At 44.8% G+C, this 15,612-nt stretch overlaps 2 protein-coding genes across 2 annotated transcripts in view; both read right to left on the bottom strand.

Moving 5' to 3' along the window:
- GJA8 (gap junction protein alpha 8) overlaps nt 1-6,554 on the bottom strand; it is a 36,101-nt gene extending 29,547 nt beyond the window's left edge. The window contains exons 1-3 of the mRNA XM_052703792.1: nt 6,391-6,554; nt 6,097-6,215; nt 5,331-5,773 (exon numbers count right to left, since the gene is read on the bottom strand). The gene's annotated coding sequence lies outside the window, so the exon portion shown is untranslated. The remainder of the gene's footprint in view (nt 1-5,330; nt 5,774-6,096; nt 6,216-6,390) is intronic.
- Nucleotides 1-15,612, bottom strand: part of GPR89B (G protein-coupled receptor 89B) — a 168,469-nt gene that overhangs the window by 49,042 nt on the left and 103,815 nt on the right. The window lies entirely within an intron of this gene.

The following is a 15,612-nucleotide window of genomic DNA, read 5'->3' as shown; positions in this document are numbered from 1 at the left end:
TAATAAATCTTGAGTGACGTTCACTTTAGTTTTGTGATTAGGACTAGGAAATACAGAGCAACACAAGCTTCAGCAATGAAATACAAGTGCTTCCAAGCATCGATATCCTGCGCACTATGCACTGCAAGGTAAAGTTGTGGCAAGAGGCCCATGAATATTTCTAATGTAAAGAGCTTATATACCAAGAACAGTTTCAGAGACCCAAGCTGCAGCATCACTGCATTCAAGCTAGCAAGAAGACTGAGGATAAACAGCATTCATGGCTACCACATGCAACACTTACTCTATAATCCACATAGCAAAACATCAAGTACATTCTTTTGGTCATTCCCTCACATTACTTTTGGAAGCACAGACTTCACAGAATCACAGAATTGTTTGAGATGGAAAGGACCCGTAAAGGCCATCCATTCCAACTCCCCAATAAACAGGGGCACCTACAGCTCCATCATGTACTCAAAGCTCTGTCCAGACTGACCTTGGGTGTCTCCAGGAATGAGTGGGGCATTCACTACCTCTATGGTCAACCTCTGCCAGTGCCTCACCACCCTCATTGTAAAAAACTTCTTATATCCAATCTAAAACTCCCCTGTTTCAGTTTGAAATCATTTCCTCTCGTCCTATCACAACAGACCCTGCTAAACAGTCTGTTAGTCTGTCCCCTTCCTTCTTACATCCCTTGCTTTAGATACAGAAAGGCCACTCTGAGGTCTCCCCAGAGCCTTCTCCTCTCCAGGGTGAACAGCCCCAGCTCTCTCAGCCTGTCCCCATAGCAGGGGTGTTCCATCTCTTGGATTATTTTTGTGGCACTCCTCTGGACACACTCCAACAGGTCTACATCTCTCCTGTACTGAGGACTCCACATCTGGACACAGTACTCCAAGGGAGGCCCCACCAGCTGAGAGAAGAGGGGCAGGATCACATCTTTGGGGTCCCATAATTTCATGTATTTGCCCCTATAGAAGCCTCTAGAATAGTTAGCTAAAAAAAAACCCCAATAACATGGCATATATGGCATGTATTCCACACCTGGGACATTTTTCCCCATGTAAAATACACTGTTAATTCTTCTTCCATACCTTCCTAATTATCTTTCTCCCTATTTCCATCTTTCTCTTTTTATATTTTTGACTCCTGAGCCTGTCTCCCTGTGCTTCAGCTTGACCAAGCCTTTCATTTCTTCTTCTTTACTCCATGTTTCTTTCTTCAATATCCATCTTCTCAGAGCCTTGGGGACCCTTATTCCTCCTAACTGATGGGCTTCATCCCCTCACAAAGCGTACTCCAGTAGTATTTGGACTGTATGGAAAAACAAGCATCTCGTAGTTACTGTTAGATCCTTTATGATTCGTACAGGAAGAGCCTGTTTATAGCCTTGAGCCTGCAAGGGCTTCTGGAATTTGAAAATCCTTTCTTCTTCCATTTTCAGGGCAAACAGCTGAAGAGACTAGGAATCTTGCCTCCCCTCACAGATATCTTTGCCTTCCAGATAGCAATCTTACCTTTAGATCCCCCAGTTCAGCAAATGTGCTATCATATATCCCAGTGTTGGCCCAGCCTATGCAATCTGATAGGCCACCTATACTGAAGAGGGTGATTAACATCTAAGAACGGATGGGAGGTGACCTTCCACACAGCCATGATATATTTTTGGAAGAGCAAGGCAAAGTCAGAAGGGCTTAGTAAACTCTTTGATCATTTAAGTTTCTGGTTACCAGATAACCACCACTATCCCTCCCATAAATCCATTTATCCTTAAGAACGTGAATCCTCATCCCCATTTCTGCAGCATTAGCACCTACTGCTAAGTTACATCTTTCACTCAGCTGCACCATCACCCCTCAGCAGTTCCAGAAACTCCTTGCCCAAGTGCTCTGCTTTCTGTGTTTGATGACATTGCTGCACACTCTGCATACCTTCTGCAGCATCCCAATCACATGACACGTGCAGGCACTAGGCCACAACTGAGCAGAAACTGTCACAACTGACAGAAAACTGTCGCTCCTAAAACCCCTTAAAAATCCACTTATTTCATGCATTTTTCATGGCTCCTCTCATTCTCCTGTCTGTTGTTACGTTCAGATCCGCTGCTAACTAGCCTCATTTTTAACAAAGCACAGCAGGAGCTGGAGAAATCGCTAAGTCTGGTGGCATTATAACATCAGGAGTACTTCCCCGCTCCCATTATCTCTACGTCTCGCTTTTTATTTGCTCTATTCCCTTTTCCTTCTCCTCCTTTTATTTTTGCTGGCATGAAACAGTTACACCAGGACCATTGCAAATGAGAGCCGGTTTCTGCTGAGCAAAGCAACAGCTCAGCAAGTGATTTGTATCTCCTCACTGCCACAGGTTGGCCAGAGCAGAGGCAGCTGGTGTTGTGTGCACAGCAACTCCAGGAGATAACAGCACCTTGAAGAGAAGACACATAGGCTGCCCGTGGGAAGACAGTGACATGGCTTCTGCAGGACACAGACATCTTGCATTTAGTTCTAGCATGGACATCCCTTTGAAAGCAGGACACCACCTTGCTGTCCTTCCTGGTCTAAGACAACAAAGGATGTTTCTGGCAAGAAGCACTCCAGAGAGAAAGTAAAAAGATCCATGTGGGTGGTGGCATCATCCAACAGTCCAGCAATTAATATATTTTGCAAGATGAGGGGTGGGTGGAAAGAAAAAGAACAAATTAAGTTTAATGTTTTTTCCCCGTGATCTCGAATTTCTCACGTAAACTGCTCCACCCTTCAAGGCTGGAGGACTTCCTAAGATGAAATCCACCCAAATCTGACAAGGATGCTCCTTAAAACTTTCAGAGAATAATTAACCAAGCAGCTAGATGAAGTGCAAACATCAGTCTTGGCCTTATGTGAGCAGGTTACTAGAGCGATATGAAGAAAGCGCAGTCCCACTATTTATTACCATAGCAGCTTCGCCTAGCATTAAGTACATTTCCTTCCATGTGCTATTCTCATTCAGTGAGCAGATATCAATGTCATAGCTACCTTTCAGTGGTGAGGGGGCTTGATGCTCTATCCACCTATCCTCATCCACCAGGAAAAGAAGGAAATTAAATGTACCTCCTGTGTTTTAGACACTGGCCACAACACAATAAGTCCTGCACTGTGCACCAGTTGACTTGAAAACCTGTATTCTAGCAGACTGAAATAAGCCTTAAACATTGGGATCTTCAGGCTGTTAGAGACGTCAGGCACAATACTGGTGAGGTGGTTTCAGTAGTTTACTACTGGTCTCAAGAGCTAACAGGGTGCCAAATGGCCCACTGATACACAAATGCCTAACTCCTAGATGGGTAGCTAGCAGTATTCATTTCAAGGGGAATTGTATGCTTATTATCTCCAATATATTGTGCTCATGATCCTGCCTTGTTATAAACAGCATTGAAGAAAAAACATTGAAGCGCAGGAAAAGAAATTCTGAAGCCTTGGAAAAAGGCATATTAGTGAGTGAATAGATACAGAAACAGTCATCAGTGAGCAGTAAAACACTGCACTGGAAGATGGTATGAGGAGATAGCACCAGCCACAAAACATGGACATAGAGTCCACATGGAGAGGATGAAACCTGACAGAGGAGCCACAGAAGGAACACGAAGCTGAAGAGTGAGCAGGGTAAGGCAGCAGAACTCAGGGGTAGTGCAGGAATGTGTGGCAGGAGGCTGGGGACTGCAAGTAGCACAGCAGTAACTGAGGAAAATGGAGCATTTCACTTTGAGGATGTAGGCAAAAAGTCAGGCATTTAAGAAAGAACTGCGAGATTTGACAGATCCACGTGCAAAACAGAGCTTGGATAGAGTGAAATGTGGTAATCTGGATGCCATTCTCAGGGAGAATAGCAGAAATACTGGAGGTAATGAAGAGAAGTGGCCTTGGGAAAAGACCCAGTTTTTCCACATATCAAGTTCTAGATGTTGGTCGGGAATGATGGAAGACTGAAGAAGCGGAAAGACGCCAGAACAAAGAGATAGAAGTACAAGATGTTGGACAGAAACAGCAGAAAAAACAGAGGGGGAGAACAGTTAAAAAAAAAAAAAAAAAAAAAAAAAAAAAAAAAAAAAAGAAAGAAAGAAAAAGAAAAAAAAAAAAAAACCAGGAAAGATCAAAAGATAGAGACTTCTAGAGATGGCTGGGGCAACACTAGATATTCCTGTGAGAACAGCCTTGGGATTATATAGTACTGAATAGACTTCAGGGTATCCAAGCAAGTAGTGGAGCAGAAGAACTTGCCAAAGATGATGTGAGTAGAGAGAATGCAGAAAGTTTGTTCCATCCTGCAGAGATTGCAGCACGTGAAAATGATTGCAGGGATAACTGCAGGACTAGTGCCATAGAAAAGATGCACAACTGTAAAAGTCAGTAGATAACAACATGGAGTAGAGCCATAGTCCCAAGAAGAAATGAATATACGCAAGATTATTCTCTTAATAAGGACAGAAGGCTAAAGAAACAAGTCAAACTGAAATTTTTCAATGAAACGTCTGTTCTTAATGACGATCCCTACTCTAAAGGAGAAGCCCCTTATTTCGACTTTCAGTGTTTAAAATAGTTGGGCCAGCAAAAATGTAATTGCATCTTCAACCACCAAGACGTAGAGATCTTCATCTCCAAGTTCTTTGACAAAAAGTCTTCAGCACAATTTCATTTTATTTTCGGAAGTTTTTCTTCAGCAAGGAATTTTAACTTCATGACTTTTGCCTCCAATTCGGGAAGAAAATAAGTCTAGGATTATTTCTTTTAAACAACATTTTAAACATACACATTTCCCACTCCGAAGGAAAGAGCCTCTTTCCAGTCAGTTCCACTACAACTTTCATTGCTTTCCTCTAGTGATGAGGAGCTGTACATCAGTCTGACATCACCTACAGGTTCCAGAATGATGTATCTGCTCAGTAGTAGCTGAGTTTTTATATTCAGGGTTCCCTAGTTCAAACCTGAAAGGAGGGCAGTCTCAGGAGTATCACTGCAAGCTGCTTGTCTGTAATAATAATACATGTTCTTGTAATTGCCGTGGGCCTACAGGTAGAAGTTAAATATTCAGAAATGATACCCACTTCTAGTGATAACTCAGATTAGTACATACCCCAACATACCCCAGCAGAGAGAAATAAGAGACTTCTGAAATAAGGAGAACACAAAAAAAACCTGTGCAGTCATTTCCACCGCCCCGGTGCTCATAACCCTAAGTACTAATACCCCGCGAGCACATCAGACAGCTTACATTTCCAACTCCAACACGTTCTGAAAAGCAATAGTTACTCCAAATTCAGCAAACCCCTGTTCTAACACAACATTCCTATGCTGCCATGCCTATCATACCAGTAGATCAGCACCTCTGGTGTTCGATACATCTTGGAAGTTATTCTGCCTCAGACTTGTTTCAGGTTAGAGCCCTTGCTTTATTACCGTGGTCTGGATTGGAGTCCCACACCAGTTGCCGGCTGCCAGCGATTCAGGCTCTCATGCTCTGCAGCGCTTTCTGCAGAGCTGCTCAGGAGATTACACCAGCGATGGCATTTTATCAGTGCTGCTACGAGGTGAGTGCAGACATGATAAAGAAGTGTTAAAAGTCAACGAGGTGCCATTGACAAGGATTGAAGCTGTACTCGCGCTTCCCCACCGACCACGTGTGCGCTGATGTTGTGCAGCCCAGTCGCCTTCTTACCAAGGGCTGCTTTGGCAGGCTGCACATATTGCCCTCCCTTTTTGGTACACAGCTGAGAGTCAAGACAGCCAGCTCATCTCCTCTGGAAGCATCAGGCCTGTACGGAACAAATTCAATCTTACGAAACCCACACAGGTTCCCTGGGTGAGCATTAAAGAGATTTTTTTATCATTCAGATATTCTGATAGCAGGTTAGCCCAGTTGCTTTAATTCCTTCCCACCACTCCCTCCCAGAACAGAGGACTCCCTTTGAGAGATGCACTCCCCCAGACGATTGCTTTCCCAGGCAAACATTCCTCTGCCTGGAGCTGAGCAAAGCCTCCAGCATAACGCCTGGCATTCAACCACAGAGACTAACCCCAGGAACAAGGGAGCTCCAGGGCTTAGGAATCCTTCCCTGAACAATGGCTTGGTTAGTACCTGAGAGCGTCTCCTTTGGGTTTTCAGGGGCAGATGAAGAGGCTCATAAGAAACTCATTCCTGCTGTGCAACTGTTGGCACAACCCCCAAGCTGGAAATCATATAAGCAGCCAGCAAGCCTGAATATTAACCATGGAACAGAGCAATACACAACATCACAGTCAAAGCACCCCTGGTCCATCCTAGTCATGGTACCAGTAACTCTGCAGAGCAATAGCAGAGGTAGCTTAAGTGGGCACAGAGTGGTCACAGTATTTCAGAACAGCTTGAAACTCAGCAGACTCTTCCACAAACCTCTGTAATAAGGATCTACCCACATATTAAGGGCATCTCCACCAGAACTGCCACAGCTAACATCCAGCTGCCCAAGCAACACTGCTCTAGGGAAGCAGCAAACTTGCAGACTGTACTACAAACAAGCTCTAGCACACAGCAAGCACCAACCACCACTATAATGAGCTAAAGAACTCCATTATATTCCTGTGGGACAGGTGTGGTTGCAACAACCATCCCCTTTCTCAGCTGATACCAATGCAATCCTTACCAGCAGCCTCTGTGTAGAGGCCCAGACTGAAAGCAACCCTCAGCTCACCTCCAGAGGTTCTGCCTTGTGCAAGGCTGGAGCATGCTGAGCAATTACTAGAGAGGAAGACTGGCCATGCTATGGTTGTTGCTCTGCTTATATTTGCTTGGGTCGAGGGAAGAGATTGTGACAGCGTCTGTAACACGTATCACTATGTCACAGACTGTCTGCACTACAGAAAAAAGAATTTATCGAGCACAGTTTCCTTCTCCACTGGCAGCGCAAGGTGGTGGCAGTGCACAGCGGCCTGCCTTCTCCCTGCTCACACCTCCCTGCCATCTTATGCCTGGCAGCCATTTTCATCTTTGCAGGTAGGGCATGGCTTGTGCAGGCAGGGCAGTGTGTGCTAGGAGACTGCCTGCTGCGGAGATGCAGAGAGGATGCTGACCGACACAGGCATAGAATCATAGAATCACAGAACCATTTGGGTTGGAAGGGACCTCAAAGCCTATGCACTTCCAAGTCCCTGCTGTGGGCAGGGCTACCCCCCACCAGCTCAGGCTGCCCAAGGCCCAACCAACCTGGCCTTGAATGTCTCCAGGAATGGGGATAACTGTGCTCCCTGTCAAGTGCGCCCCACACCAGGTGTTTGGGCCCTGGCAGCAGCCTGACAGTTCTGGTCCCAAAGAGCCAGGCTTTGCACCCTTGCTCTGGATCAAGGCTTCCAGCAGGCACCCTCAGCTCTCTCCTTTGTCTTTGCTTCTGGCCTTCAAGTGTTTTAGTCTGGGACCAAGCAAGCCCTTGAAAGCACATGGTTTTGCAGAAATCCCACGCCTTCCTGGTTTTGTCTGCAGCAGTAGCATCTGAAGTAGGGTTGCTCGCAGCATGTATGCTCCCAGCCCTGGGCAAGACCTGCAAGTCTGCCTGCCTGGCGGGTTTCCCCCAGCATTTTCACAAGGTCTCCCTACCTTCTTTGAGCTTCAGGGAGTTCAGTTTGGGGTGAAGGATAGGTCAACTCTTATCTCGGATCTACATGCACAGCTGTAACCCTTACCAGTTCCCTTTCCAGCTCCAAGAGTTCCTGCCTGGCGGCACAGCAAGGACCATGCTTTCCCTCTTTGCTGGGGCCTTTCAGCCAGAATCAAGCAGAGCCGAAGAGCCACAAGAAGTTCTGAGAGACTCCCCAGCTTTAAGGAAAATCTTGGGGGCATCTTGACCTTCCTCCTAGGCAGTCTTTGATGCAGGGCTTGTGGCAAGCGGAAAGCACAGCCACTGGCTCCTGTTCTAGGCCAGCCAGAGCAGCCTGGGGGTGACACTGGGCTGTGACAGGAACTGAATAAAGCCCTCAACTGGCCTGCAGGCCCTGTGAGACTGAGAGATTACATAAATCCACCCTGAACTCCTTTTCCTTCTGCAAAACGCTTGTAGTGCAACCGACATGGATTCAAGAGCTTGAGCTACAGTTTGTTTTAGCAAATACTGTCGTTGTCAGTTTTCCAAATGTCTGTTCGCACACAGACTGTCCCAGCACCCTGCCAGAGCTCCAAACATTCATCTGTGGAAAAAATTTCTAGGAAATTGCCTGCATTCATGCCTGTCCTTGTGACCATTTAAAGACCAATCACACAAATATGAGCCCACGTGGATATATAGGTGTCAAAGGTGTAATTCTCCAAAGCCTTGTAGACGTACATGACCTCAGGAATCCTACTCAGACCACTGCTACCTTCTTCTTACCACAGGACATCACGCTCAGCAAAAGGTCCAGACCAACAACTGCTGCCTCCACCCCCCACTCATTGCTACCACAGGACAAAGATGCCAGAACTGAGTGGGGGTGGATGGGAAGGGAATAGCACAGCAGGCAGAGACAGTTGGTCCCATGTGTTTTCTTTCTTTAAAGATAAAAACTTACACCGGTTAAATGAAAAATCAGGAACAATGCAGGAATTTTAAAGAGGCCCAAGCTGCCACCTGACTCAGCGTCTAGGCAGGATATTGATTAGCAAGGCTATTCTTTATTCCTCTGCTATTGTTTAAGACTGGCCTCGCTCATGACAGCAACAGGCGTGGGAACACAGCAGCTATGGTGTTAAAAAGTGCTTTTATCACTGCGCTGAGTAGAGAGGTCTCTGGGAACCAGAGATGGTGTGTTTGATAGCGAAGGAAAGGCATTCGAACCGAGAGCCTTATTCTGAGATCATAGAATCATAGAATGGCCTGGGTTGAAAAGGACCACAATGACCATCCAGTTTCAACCCCCCTGCTATGTGCAGGGTCACCAACCACCAGACCAGGCTGCCCAGAGCCACATCCACCCTGGCCTTGAATGCATGAATGAGATCTATAAGGCCGATCAAACATTTCTTCTCAGTGCAATTCAGGCTTCAGTGAGTTTGGAGAGATGCAGAAAGAAAACATTCCAGTCTGCCAAAAATCCCTGGGTTTCTCCTTGAGCCCCAGTAGCTGCTGTGATGGCAGATCCTGTATACATACTCACCCAAGTTTTAACAAGCCATTGGGTTCTGTATGCGGTGTGGCACAGCACAGAGAAGAGGGTCACGACCTATATCTTCACCATGCTTGAGCAGGTTTTGCAAGCCAGGTTGGGCTCCAGCCTGCAATGGCCATCACAGGAAATCAGCAGAACCAAATGTATGGTAGCATATATCATTTCCATTTAAACTAGCCATGTGCTGGCAACCCATCACCCTGAAAAACACAGGTCTCTACGAAGTGAACCAATGGACAATTATACAGTTTCCTGATAGCTCCAGGCAGGAATCATGCAAAATTTTTGTCTCTCTGGGAATTCTACATGCACTAAAAAGCAACACACTTCAGTACTTAAACACATTTGATTTGATTGAGTAGGAGGCAAACAGTGACCATTAAGCAGATTTTCAGCTAAAATATTTCTGGTTCCCCTTGGGGCTGTAAAGCAGGCTGCTGATTTTATATTCTCTGTAGGTTTGTTCTTCGCTTGCGACACAAAGTGTCTCAGATGTGACCACATTATATATATATAAATAGGAGTCTTGTTTTCATCTACGCTTAAGACAAAATAAAAAATGAAACTCCTTCAGGCACTGATAGAACAAACATCCTCATTGGATTCACTCCAAAGACACTCAAAATGAAAGCACACAGTGCACTGCAGAGTGGACCTTCTGACATAGGACATGCTCTCTGTAGACACTAAACATGTATGCCAGCATCTAGAAACACTCTACAACACTATCTCATGTGTCTGTGTAAGCATGCACAGTTTGGTTATAGTGTGAGTATACCAACTTTCTTTGCAGGTTCTCGTGCTTCAGTTTCATTCTTTCCTATCATTTTTAACCTTTCCAAAGTTTAAAGACAGATGAGACTCAGGCAAGATACTCGCCTTCAGTCTGTAACAAATGGACAACTAAGCTAGACGTTTAGATCATAGCCCACCTTCCACAAGAACCACATTAGCAGAAATGTTGCTTTTCATCGATGAACACCCTCTGCTGTTATCTCAGAACTATTTATACTGTTCTTGATTATATTGGTTGTTTATCCTACCTCCATGCCAGCTTGTACTCAGCACAGAGCAAGCCTTCTGCCAGACGGGGAAGCTGAAGCCTGGAGGCTGGCTCACTCTGCCCACACAGCACCACAGACACTGCAGACTGGAGCCACTCAGCTGAAAACAAACTCTGCTCCAGCACTAACCCACACTCAATCCACAGATCAGCAGAGCAGCTACTGCATCAGGTCGTAAGCTTAGCAAAGATGTCTGTCATGTCCTCATCCACGTTCTCTGGTAGTTGTGAGTTAAACAATCCGTCTTCTTACCCATTATTCCACAGTCCAAGAAGCAATCCAATAAATGTAGCAGGTTGCAATTTAAGAAACAGCTTCTCTCTCCTTGAGCTCAGTAGTATGATCGTATTTCCAACCTTCCTTCCATTCTAAACCTAGCTTGCCTGCAATGTAGGTGTGTCTGTAGCTCACAAGCCAACAAGACCAAGGCACAGGCTCCAATATGATCCTGCTGTCATCAGTGCTGTTTAACTGTCCGCACACTCTCCGGCACTTTTTCTCCAGGCCAATGATGCTCTCCCAGGATGGATCAGGTGCTAGCATCACTAATAGCAGCTCCCAGAAGGCAGTGTGGACAAAAACAATTTGGGGACTGAGGAGGGGTGGAAGGACATACACCATTCTGTGTCATTTGCCCTCAGAGCCAATGAGCGGAACAGCCTCTCATCAATATTACGATATTGCTTTTTCATCCCCTATTGGTCAAACCCAACAATCTCTTGCTGCAATGAAAAGCCTCATGTTTAGGCAGTTGTGGCTCTCTTATCAAGCAGCTGGTAACAAGAATGTTTCCTTTAGCTTTTCCACTAAGGGTTAAGTTTATTCAGGAGCCTCGAGTACTAAGAGATGGATGTGCTTCCTCTGCTAATGCAGAGGCTTATTTTCCTCCTGTGAGTTTCACCTCATACCATGCTGCTTTGTCTCCCGATCATTTCAGCTTATTCACAGAATCACAGAATGGCTTAGGTTGGAGAGGACTTTAAAGATCATCTATTTCCATCACACAAATCCAGGCTACCACTCCTCCAGGACCTGGGACATGGTATCTCACAGTGCAGAAGAGATGGCTCTGCAGAACTGACCTGAAAAATCCCTCAACACTTTACATGAAAAACACCAGTCTGTGAACCATTCCAGCAAACATTCCTTAACTTGAACCAGAGCCCAGAGGTAAGGATAATCTATGAAAAACTCGGGGACAAAGTACAGGAGTTCCAACCATAGCATAATCTTTCAGATGAACTGTCTCACAGCTCTGTTGCACTTGGAAACAAAATGTGAGTTCCCATCTAGATCAGCACCTGCACAAGCAGGCCCAATACCAATCCACAGATCACCATCAACCTCTTTGTGGATTCCTGTAATGCTGGTCAATTTGCTTACACAGCTGCAGGCTATGATTTCACATCACATCAGTAGCTGAAAGACTGTCTTGCATCAGTCCTGGGCTGGAATGTCCACATGGTTCCACTTTTCAAAGTGGAAAATAATACTTTTTAATCATATGAAGAGATTTTGCATGGTATTTTTAGTGCAAGGATGATCACAAGAATCAGAACAGAGGAGGAAAAATGAGAAGGAATGGTTGGGTGGAAGGAAACTTGTGTGGCCTGGATTAGAAAGGATATGACTGGAAGGCTGGCTTGGGTTTGCCCAGACCTGTAAGACAGCAATGGAAGTAGACCTCCTCTCAAAGGTTTTTGGGACAGGATTGTAGGGAGTGCAAGAAAAAGCAGCTCATGTGAGCAGTATGGGCCAGCCACAGTAGCTTCAAGAGAAACACTGAAGTCTGGTATTAGATTTACACTGCGTTGTGGCATTTGTGGACATCTCCAGCTTTTAAAAACCTGACGGCATTACAACACCAGCATCTCCTCTCAAGGCAGCAATCCTCATGTCCTCTTCCCAACAATCTGCAAAGAAATTCACATTTCTCAACTCAGTAACTAAGATGTTGCCTCAGCATTTTTCTGTCAGCATTCTTCAGAGCTCTTTAGATTTCCTGTGCCAGTGCAGCCACCCATCATCCTCCAACAAATCTCAGACCTTACCAATTATCACCAATAAAATTATTGATGTTAGAAATGCTGACTCGAGAAGATAAGGCTATTTAAGAGTGTTTTACCAGATGTCAGGGGAGCGATACTGCATCATTTCATGCAGCACATCGCGAAACCTCTTTCTTCCCCGCTGTGTTAAACTGTTGCTTGCTCTCCCTCTGAGATGGAGACTTGTTTCTTCAGAAAGTTGGTCAGAGAGCGGGAAGAGTGTGGGAACAGCAGACAACTTCAAGGCTTCCCATTTTCCTACTCTGTTTCTTGTGAGCAATACTGCATGGTTTAGTCACTACCATTCTGAAACGCTCTTTCAGCAGGCACATCCTGCAGTGCCCCCGGTTTGGTGACAACATTCCAAAATACTGAAAGCATTGCCAAAAACCAGACTTGGGTTCCTTTTGATCTGAAAGAGCCAATTTATTTTTTTCCCCTTCAGATAGGCATAGGATAATTACAGAAAGCGTCATGCCATCCATATGGGTATCACATGCAAAAGCCATCTATCATACCAGCATGTGCTGCTTAGCCATCTCATTTCTTTACACGCACAGAAAGCCACAGAAACCATCCCTGACCAGAAAGAACTTTACTCATGACTGTAAGTTTTTATCACAATTTTTATCACGTCTTCATTTTGTTTTGCTTTTTTTTTTTTTCAAGAAAAATAGATGTGTTTTCTTATCAAATCTGTATTTTGAGTACCAAACGTACCAAACATGTTCATGAAACATTTAGATATGATACTAAGGGACATGGTTTAGTGGGGAAATAATGGTGGTAGGTAGATGGTTGGACTAGATGATCTTGGAAGTCATTTCCATCCATGGTGATTCTATGATTCTACTCTATGAAACTGCAAGATTTCACTCAAAAACAATTAACTTATAGCTACCTACGCTTGTTTCAGTCAAGTTTAAATATCCCTTGTTTTTCTATCATTTTATGAAAAATAATAAACACCAGCAATATAGCACTCTCCTGGCTGACACCACTTACTTGTCAGGTGTTGTCGCCAGATTTATGCACCAGCAGCTCACAAAATCAGAGATGAAACCCACAAAAGAAACATCTCAGCTCAGGCTAGCAATTCTGCATATGGTTTTCTGCTATATGCCCCTTGGTCACTCTTCATTTTAACCCCCACCAGCAATAAAAGCAAGAACATACAGCATGCAAAAGTCTGGTGAGAAAGCAGTGCCTGGATTTATAGACATCAGTCAGCAGTGAGGATTACAGCAGGCTGCATCAGGTTGCTCATGAAGAGTAAGGTGAGAGAATTTCAATGAAATCATGTTGGAATCTAAGGGGAGAACGGCCTACTTGAGACCATCAGCAGTACTCCAATGCTCAGAGGATTCCCTAGCACCAAGCCAGTCCTCACAGCTTCACATATGGGTGCTGCCACGGCCATCTGTAGAGCCCTGCAGTTCCAGCATGGCAGAGAGGTGATGGCAGCCACTTCCTTGCCTTTGTGGCTGTCGGTGACTAACATGCACACCTGCTTCCTCTGCACACTGTCACCTCTCCTGGGCAGCTGGGCTGTGCATTTTACCAGGAAAACCAGGTGTCCAGAAATACAATTAAGGAGACTTCAATGGACTAAATCCTTTGCCCTCCCAGAATAGAAAACTGAATACAGTTTTCTGTATTCAGAAAACTTGAAGCTTTCCTCTAGAAAGCTTTCCTCTAGAAAATACTCAGGACACCATCTTAATGCATAGGTGCTGAATGCCATCTCTGTGTTTATTTGCCTTTACGCAGCCACACTGAAGGTGCAGCATGAGCACCAGAGTGGCCTGAATCCCTTGCGTGGCTCTAATTAACCTCATGACACATTCTGGAAACAGAAGTTCACTGTACACCATGGCGTTGCTGGGAATTGGGCTCATTTGTGAGCTCTTGCCAAGTATATTTCTTTTGAAATATACTTTTGTTCCATGTGTGTATACATGTGTGTGCATATAGCACATAAATATCTGGTCTTCTGGTGTAAAATGTATCTTTCTGTTCTCCTTGGGCCAGCAGTGCACTCCTGCCTCCTCCATTTGCTGTAATTTTCATTGTTCACAGAAGGCTTCAGAATCCAGCCAACACACATCATAGAATTATTGAGAACTATTAGTCAGAAATGTGTGCACTAATTAAGCTCTTAATTTTACACAGGATATCATGTCTTGAAATGCTTTCATACCATCACAGAAGAGAACAAGCTGTCTGGGAGCAGTAAGCACCATCTGAGATTTCTTCCGTAACTCAGACTGTCTACTATTCAGCTTCACCCACCCCCATTCAAGCACGTCTCTTTTCCCTCATATCCTTTTACTGCTTCTTCCTTAGAAACTGACTTCCAGGGATAGCTTCAGTCCTGATTTCTCTGGCACCCAGCAACGCCTAGTGCACAACAAAGTCCTTCTATCACACTACAAAGCTAGGTTTCTTCATAACAAGACACATGTCTGCCATTCTTTCTACACTGGTAGAGTTACTTAAGCAGCCTTTTTCTAAGCTCAGGCTTTACAGCTGGGACCACAGCTACCTAACCCCTCTATGAGAGAGCACAGTCCAGGAACCTGAAACTGCTGGCACTGGCCCCACATGGCAGCATGTGCAGCTGACCAACATGAAATGTACCTCAGCATCCACTCTTCCAGCTGGCTGGTAACCTTTGTCATCCCAGAACCTTCTGAGAAACCAGAATGAAGCTCCAGATAGGAAAAACAGGAGCTTCAACAATCCACAGCATTGTCCATTCAATGACATTTGTACACAGATGGACTTTTACGCACATGAATGGCCACAAGACGTAACTGAATCACTTACATGACCAAGCCTTTGCAGGATCCCAGCCCCAGGGATTACTGAGTCCAACAGTGTGAGCGAGTGACATAAAGATTCTCACAGCATACACATGGAGTTCCGGATTATTAGAACAAAGTATGAATTATATGGTACCAGTTCAGATGACACAGATTCCAAATAAGTGCATATGAAATATTTCCCTTTGTCAGACCACCATCACATGAGTTACATGTGGCATCCCTTACAACAGAGGCAATTGAGAAGTATATTGGCTAGCTGATGTTTGCTCGGAATTCCCCCAGCAAAGCTGGCCTGGTTAGCATTGCAGGGCAGTCAACTTTTGCTACTAAGACTATAAAGTCTTGCTTAAGTCAGTGCAACTCAAGAATGTACTGAAAAACAAGAAAATGTCTATTGGCTGAAATAAACTAGGACACAGCATTTTCTAAGCACTTTCGGCTGCTTTGTTTACTAAGGAAGTATCTCTAAGGGACAGGAATTAGAGAAACTTTCTGAAAGCTGTAAGAATACCTTACAAGCAAGGTAAGTATAAATTGAATG

This window comes from Tympanuchus pallidicinctus, unplaced genomic scaffold (assembly GCF_026119805.1).
Source record: "Tympanuchus pallidicinctus isolate F22 unplaced genomic scaffold, pur_lepc_1.0 scaffold10, whole genome shotgun sequence".
NCBI classification, from domain to species: domain Eukaryota; kingdom Metazoa; phylum Chordata; class Aves; order Galliformes; family Phasianidae; genus Tympanuchus; species Tympanuchus pallidicinctus.
This window is presented reverse-complemented; position numbering and strand designations above follow the sequence as displayed.